Below are 7291 nucleotides of genomic sequence, written 5' to 3' on the forward strand. Positions count from 1 at the left end.
GAGGAAAGACTGGATGTAGTGATAAGTAAGAAGTTCTAGGGAGGCTGGGAGCAAAGAAGAGGAGAGATGTATCATTAAGAAGTGGAACATGACCAGCGATAGAGAAGACAGAGATATAAGAACTTATGTCAGCGGGGGAAAAAACTGGGAAACCGTAGTATTTTGCCAGTCAATAGTGTTTACAACTATAAGGTGCACGTTTATACGTAACAAATCATTCGATATGAGCTTGAGTCGTTCTGTTTAGTTCTGCGTTTCTCTCGTAAAACTTAATGAAATTGTTTTCTAAAATTGATGAACGGCCTTGCCTTAATCATCATACCTTTCCTCTTTCTCTCAGCAGATAAAACAGAAAAAGCATCACCCCCGGAGAATGGCAAGGGAGGTACATTGAAACAACAACTCTGATGGGCTCGCGCTTACGGGTAGCCATCTCCGCCCTGATTGCGGTGAGCAGGGATGTGGTCCGGGGACGAAATACGCCGGAGGTCTACACTACCATAGAATCGACCGCGGTGAATATATGATTAAAGTATTTACTTAGAAGGCTCTCTGATATTAATGGTGCTTCAATTGCTTACCAATTGCTTACGGAGAATTCTCCTTTCACAATATTTTTTCCCAGCAATTTCGTGACCAGCTGAATATTATTTATTCACTCAACCAAACAACCAAACAAACACACATTCATACGTGTGCAGTGGAGACAATTCCTGTCAGATAATTGTTCTGTTGATACTCTTTTGTGTGTTTGGCTGGTCGCTTGTGATCTTGGAGATTATGGTTTATTTTGTGACAGCATAATTGTTAGGGATAATTCAAAACCCTGCACTGCGAAAATTAACGAGAACGGTTATCTGTTTATCCGGCATCGAAAAATGACACGGAATTAGAATATGAGATTAACAAGAATACTTGACGGAAAATGATAGTGTGATTATAGGAAAATCGAGTACATATTCATACACTCGCACATACATGCATACATAATACATAGCTGCATATATACAATACATGCACACAGAAAACGCTAACACAAAAACGCACACATGTATATATATATATATATATATATATATATATATATATATATATACATATATACAGCGGTTGGATAAAATAATGGAAACACCTAGCATCATAGCATCATAATTTTGAAATATCTATAAAACCGTCAAAAGCTTGTTTATTTTGTTATCTTTATTTTTTTCTGGTTTATTTTTTATTTTTTTCTGATTTATTATTAGTGTTGCTTAATATGTTTTGCTAAAATTGCTGTTTCTTTTCAGATATCATCACAAAGAAAAAAAAAAGGTAATTAAAATTCATTAATATGACAGATCTATCGGACTTTCAAAGAGGTCAAATTGTTGGTGCTTGTATAGCAGGCGCTAGCTTAACGAAAGCAGCCGAAATGTTTGGTATATCAAGAAGAAGTGTCTCGAAAGTAATGACAGCCTTTGAGAAAGAAGGAAAAAAACTCCTCGTCGAAACAAAACTCCAGAAGAAAGCCAAAACTTTCAGATAGGGACCGTCGAACTCTTACGCGAATTGTTAGAAAGGATCACAAAAGTACAGCTCCCAAAATTATTGCAGGGCTTAATGACCACCTCGAGAACCCAGTTTCCACAAAAAGTGTTCGCTGAGAGCTGTACAAAGCCGGACTTCACGGGAGGGCTGCAATCAGAAAACCTCTACTTTCAAAAACAAACGTTGCAATGCATTTAGAGTGGAGTAAAAACCTACAGAATTGGTCCCTAGAGCAGTGGAAGAATGTTATTTTCTCGGACGAATCATCCTTTGCTCTGTTTCCAACCACTGGCCGAATATACGTGTGGAGATAGCCAAAAGAAGCATTTGATCTAGACTGCTTTCTTCCAACTGCTAAACATGGAGGAGGATCTGTGATGATCTGGCAGGGGGGGGGGGCTATATCTTGGAAATCCACCGGCTCAATGGTTTCCCTTCATGGCAGAAGTAATAGTCAAGGTTATTTAAGCATTTTATCTGATCAAATTCATTCTATGATTGCGGTACTGTTTCCGGATGGAAACACAGTCTTTCAGGAGGATAATGCACCAATTCACACAGCTAAAGTTGTTACTGAATGGCACAAGGAACGTTTTTGTGAAGCTGAGCATCTTATCTGGCCACCACAGTCCCCAGATCTCAATATTCAGTCCCCAGATCGCAATATTATTGAACATTTATGGTGCATTTTAGAAAAACAAGTAAGGAGTCGATATCCTCCGCCATCATCACTACAAGATCTGGAGAATGTTTTAGCTGAAGAATGGACAAAAATTCATTTGGAAACAATTTAATCTTTGTATGAGTCTATACCTTGTAGAATTCAAGCTGTAATTACTGGCAGAGGCGGTCCTACCCCATACTAAAATAAATTCTTTTGAAATGTTAAGGTATTTCCATTATTTTGTCCAACGTCTGTATATATATATATATATATATATATATATATATATATATATATATATATATATAAAATTAAATACAGAGATGCCTATAATAGGACATCTAACCCGCTAGAAAGAGCAGCAAAAAACTCTATACCACAAAAATAGGGATAATTTCGAAAGAGAATGAAAAATAAAAACTTTTATCAGTCTATACTCTGTACCATGGTTTCAAGTTATTTAGCAAGATAAAAATAAATCTTACTTGGACAACTTTCTTCAGCAGAGTACCACGAACAAGCGAGTAAACACGAGTCATAGGGAAATACGACCCGCGTTTACACACTTAATTTTTCAAATTATACCGCGCATGTGCGCTTTAACTTATCGGCAGTAAATATAAAATAAATGCCGATTTTCCTTCTGAAATTAGCCAAAAAAAAAAAAAAAAAAAAAAAAAAAAATATATATATATATATATATATATATATATATATATATATATATATATATACATACATACAGAGACTTGCAGGAAGTAAATAGACACCTCTAAATCTTATAATCTTTTATTTAATACGCAAAGCGAATAATTGAAATGTAATCGATAGGTAGGACCACATACTTTAGTATTTAGTTGACAATCCCTTTGCAGTTTTTAATTCAGAAACTCTTTTTGGCACTGAACTGATGAGCTTTGTGATTGTCTCTTGTGGAATTTCTTCCAAGTTTTCACGCAACAATCGAAACAATTCCTCTTTAGATTTAGGTTTCTGTCGAGTTTTACGTATAGCTTTATCTCGTATGCTCGAAAGATTTTCAATTGGGTTCATGTCAGGAGATTGGCTCGGCCAAGAAAGCTTTTTTGATCCCATTTTCAGTCAGCCATTGTTGATTCCTTTTTGTTCTGTGGCATGGAGCTCCATCTTCCATGAGTAAAAACTCGTTTTTCGTTATGTTATCGTGTGAATATATCGGAAATAGTCCTTGCATAAGTATTTCGATGTATTTTTCAGAGTTTATGGTTCCAACACATTCGATCAGCTCAGAACGACCATTGCTGGTGACAGCTCCCCATACCATTATAGAGATACCGCCATGTTTCGCCGTCAGTTGGAGTCGTTTCAAATCAAATTCTTGATTGGGAAGCCTCCAGACCTAAACACGTCTACTGTCTGAATATAATACAAATCTGGATTCATCTGAGAATATCACTCTATCCCAAAATGAATTGGATTTTAGCCCATTTCTTTCTTCACATGATATTAATTGGTTGAAGGAGAGGTTTTTCTCTCTAGATGCTCGTCCATAATACCCAAGCTTATGCAGGTATGTAACACACGTTCTTGGACTAACTTCTAGCTGTTTTGCAATGCCAGAAGCCTTCGAACGGAGTTCGTTTTCCACAATTCTCTTCAAACAGCGAAGCTTCCTTTCCGAAGGCCCAGGTCAGCCGGGACGACAATCTGTTGATTCTTTTCTCTGGATTTTGAATTGCACCATAATTCTATTAACAGTAGCAAGAGGAATTTGAAGATTTTCGGCAATTTTTCGCTGGCTAAGACCAGCCTCAGATTGCCCAACAATACGACCTCTTTGAAAATCTGACAGTTCTGCTGAATTCTTGCGTGGCATGGTTACTCTTCAGAAATGTTCAATATAATGGCACCTGGAATGAAAAAGAATAACTACATTGTAAATTCTACACCACTGAAAACATATTAAGACGCTTAGGTCAGAAATTTTGAAAATTAAAGGTGTCTATTTACTTCCTGCATGTCTGTGTATATATGTGTGCGTGTGTGTGTGTGTGTGTCTGTGTGTATACCTGTCTTTGTGTCTGTGTTCGTCCCCACCTCCCTTGACAACCGGTATGGGTGAGTTTACGTCCCCGTAACTTAGCGGTTGGGAAAAAGGGAACGATAGAATAAGTACCAGGCTTTCGAAAAATAGGAATGGGGCCGATTCTTTCTAGTAATATTCTTCTGCGGGTTGCCCCAACATGGCCTCCATGACTGAAACAAGGAAAAGATTAAAAAATGAATAAATAAAACAATAAGCAAGATAAAAGAAATAAATAATCCCCCCCCCCCCCCAGGTTATTTTTGACCTTTGAATAATTAGCAACTTGAAATCTGAAACAAAAAAATGAATTGGAATATAAACTAAAAATATGCTATTTCAGACGGAAGCCAACACTTAGGATTTAAAAAGTAAAACAAATCTCTTATTCATTTCTATATCTCATTGCGTTTCAGATAAATTGTCTGAACTTCCGGAAACAAAACCGCAAGCTTTGTTTGTTTGTTTGTTTGTTTGTTTCGCTCTTTCTGTTGTTGTTGATATCAGTAACATTTTGTGCGAAAATTTTGTGTGTCGAATTTTAATAAGGTTTCATTATTAAATTCACACACACAAACACATACACACCCACACACGCAGTGATATTGAGCCTCGTGACTTTCATTCCCACACACTGGGTTGTACGCTCCGTCACTGACAGCACTTGATTGCTTGTTTCAACATAATAATAATTGTTTTTGTTTCTAATATAGGCAAAAGACGAGAAATCTGGGAAGGTGATCCGACAATTGGCACTTATTTTATCGACCCTGAAAGGATGATAGACAAAGTAGATCCTGTTGGGATTTGAACTCAGAACATAAAGAGCCGTTTAGAATAATAATATTTCATTCTGCTATAAGGTATAAGACTTGAAATTTAGCGGGAAAGGGCTAACCGATCACATCGACTCCTGTGTTAAATAGGAACTTATTTTATCCATTCCGAAAAAGAGGAAAGCCTGTACCATTGCCGATCGACTGGCAAAAAATAGCAGCGAAATCTCCCTATACCATTCTGTCTTTAATAAAAGAAATATTGTACACGATAGACGGTCATGCTCTGTTTACTACCGACCACCCCCTCCATACACAGAGACACACACTGAAAGAACTAAAGAAACTGAGAAAAAACAACAATAAATATCTGTTTCTTTATAAAATCATATATTGTGATTTTCTATTGAGGGCGCTTGGCTTAGTGGTTAGGGGTGCTGCACTCGCGATCTTTGGATCGTAGTTTCAATTCCTAGACCAGGTGTGGCGTTGCGTTCTTGAGCAAAACACTTCATCTGACATTGCTTCGCTATCACTTTGACACCTGAAGTAGGATACACCGTTCACCTGTTCAGATATTTCGATTTGATGGAGGGAGTGAGCTAATGTACAACACATGCATATGATCACTATAAACAAACTCTTTGTGTACGTTGTTCTACTACAAATTGAAGAGCCGTCATTCTCAGACTACGAGAAACTCCCTTCATAAAGTATTTTTCTGTAATTTGTAACAGATATTATGCACCATCTACATATATAAATGATAATTTCTGTCTGTCTGTCTCTTACCATCTTAGTGCCCAAACCAGTGAACCAATATTCACGAAACTTTGCATTCATGTTACTTATATCAAAGAAGGTGAGAGCAGTGATGGAAATGGGGTGTGACGTTTTTACAGCTGTCATATACATGCGACGCTGCATACATACTTTTGCAAATACATAAATACAATACATACACACAGAAATGGTGGTGTGAGGAATACGAAGCGTTAAGGAGAAAAGGGGTAGGTAACTTTTTTGCTGGCCATCGCAAACAAATTCTCACACACAGACACACACATACGTACGTACATACATACAAACACACATATGTCTACTATACACCATTTTAAATTTGTGACTACTTGTGTGTACGTTTGTAAATGTGTGTGTGTGTGTGTGTGTGTGTGTGTGTGTGTGTGTGTGTGTGTGTGTGTGTGTGTGCGTATGTGTTACGTCCTGTAACTGTCTGCCTCTACTTTTGTAGTGTCTTCCCTGTTGCTATCATATATTGTGAGATTTTAAAATTACGTCAAAATTTCCAAATATATTTTATTGAAATAATTTTCTACGTTAAATCCGATTTTGTTATTTTTTTGTTGCAGAAAAGTTCCAGAAAATGTTACAGAGGTTTAAAGTCTAATCAATTTTACCTAATCAGAAAGCAGGATTTGGAAGCAGGTATTTTCTGCCTGATTGCTGTCTATCACAGAATGAAAGCAAAATCATTAGGAGAAGGTATTTTTTATTAAACAAACGAATGCAAAACATTATGACGACCAAAGTTGTAAGAACTGATGAAGTTTTAATGAATAAAGTCATGTGAAATGGTCGAACAGACATGTAAATAATTTAAAAAGTAAAAAAAAATCCTCAACGAAATTTTTGGCAAAACTTTGCACAAATCTGTCCTATCTGTCGAGAAAGGCATGCTTTGATATGGAATAAATGAAAATTTATATAAGACAATTAATTGTAAAAATTGCCTGGCAACGACGGGCTATTCAGCTAGTTTTAAATAAAACTGCGAATCGAACTCGCGAGTCCGTTTGACATCTTGACAATAACTTTCACCATTAATTCCCTCTAATATTCTTGAAAATTTCAGAATTCTTGACATATCGACAATTCCAGAATGCTTTTTTGCTGTTTAAAATAAGAAGCCTTTGTGATTTTAATGAAAAGGAAATAAATATTAACTAATATTATTATTTTTATCGTCGTTCCCTCGTATTGTATGCGTTATACTGAGGATCTGTTGGGTAAAAGTCATTAGTCTGAGCGATGATTCATTGGTATTTCCGTATTAGTAAATTTCAAGCATCCGTGTGATCGTTTCTAATATTGAAAATGATAGGAAAATAATCAACCGTATATTGTTTTATTAACAAAAGAAAAGTTTCCGCGAAAAATTAATGTACAATTAATGAGTTATGAGTAAATTTTCACACGGATGTTTTTAACAAATCGAGTAAGGTTCACAGAGAAAGACAG

The 7291-nt window shown here is 36.3% G+C and overlaps 1 long non-coding RNA gene across 1 annotated transcript; it reads left to right on the plus strand.

Moving 5' to 3' along the window:
* The first annotated feature begins 343 nt into the window (after positions 1-343).
* LOC128247842 (uncharacterized) lies at positions 344-7012 on the plus strand. Its single transcript, XR_016242036.1, has 3 exons — positions 344-515; positions 1290-1314; positions 6403-7012. It is a non-coding gene; the product is annotated as an uncharacterized LOC128247842 (long non-coding RNA).
* The last annotated feature ends 279 nt before the right edge of the window (positions 7013-7291 follow it).

The sequence above is a fragment of the Octopus bimaculoides genome, chromosome 5, assembly GCF_046866305.1.
Source record: "Octopus bimaculoides isolate indiv1 chromosome 5, ASM4686630v1, whole genome shotgun sequence".
Lineage (NCBI taxonomy): Eukaryota > Metazoa > Mollusca > Cephalopoda > Octopoda > Octopodidae > Octopus > Octopus bimaculoides.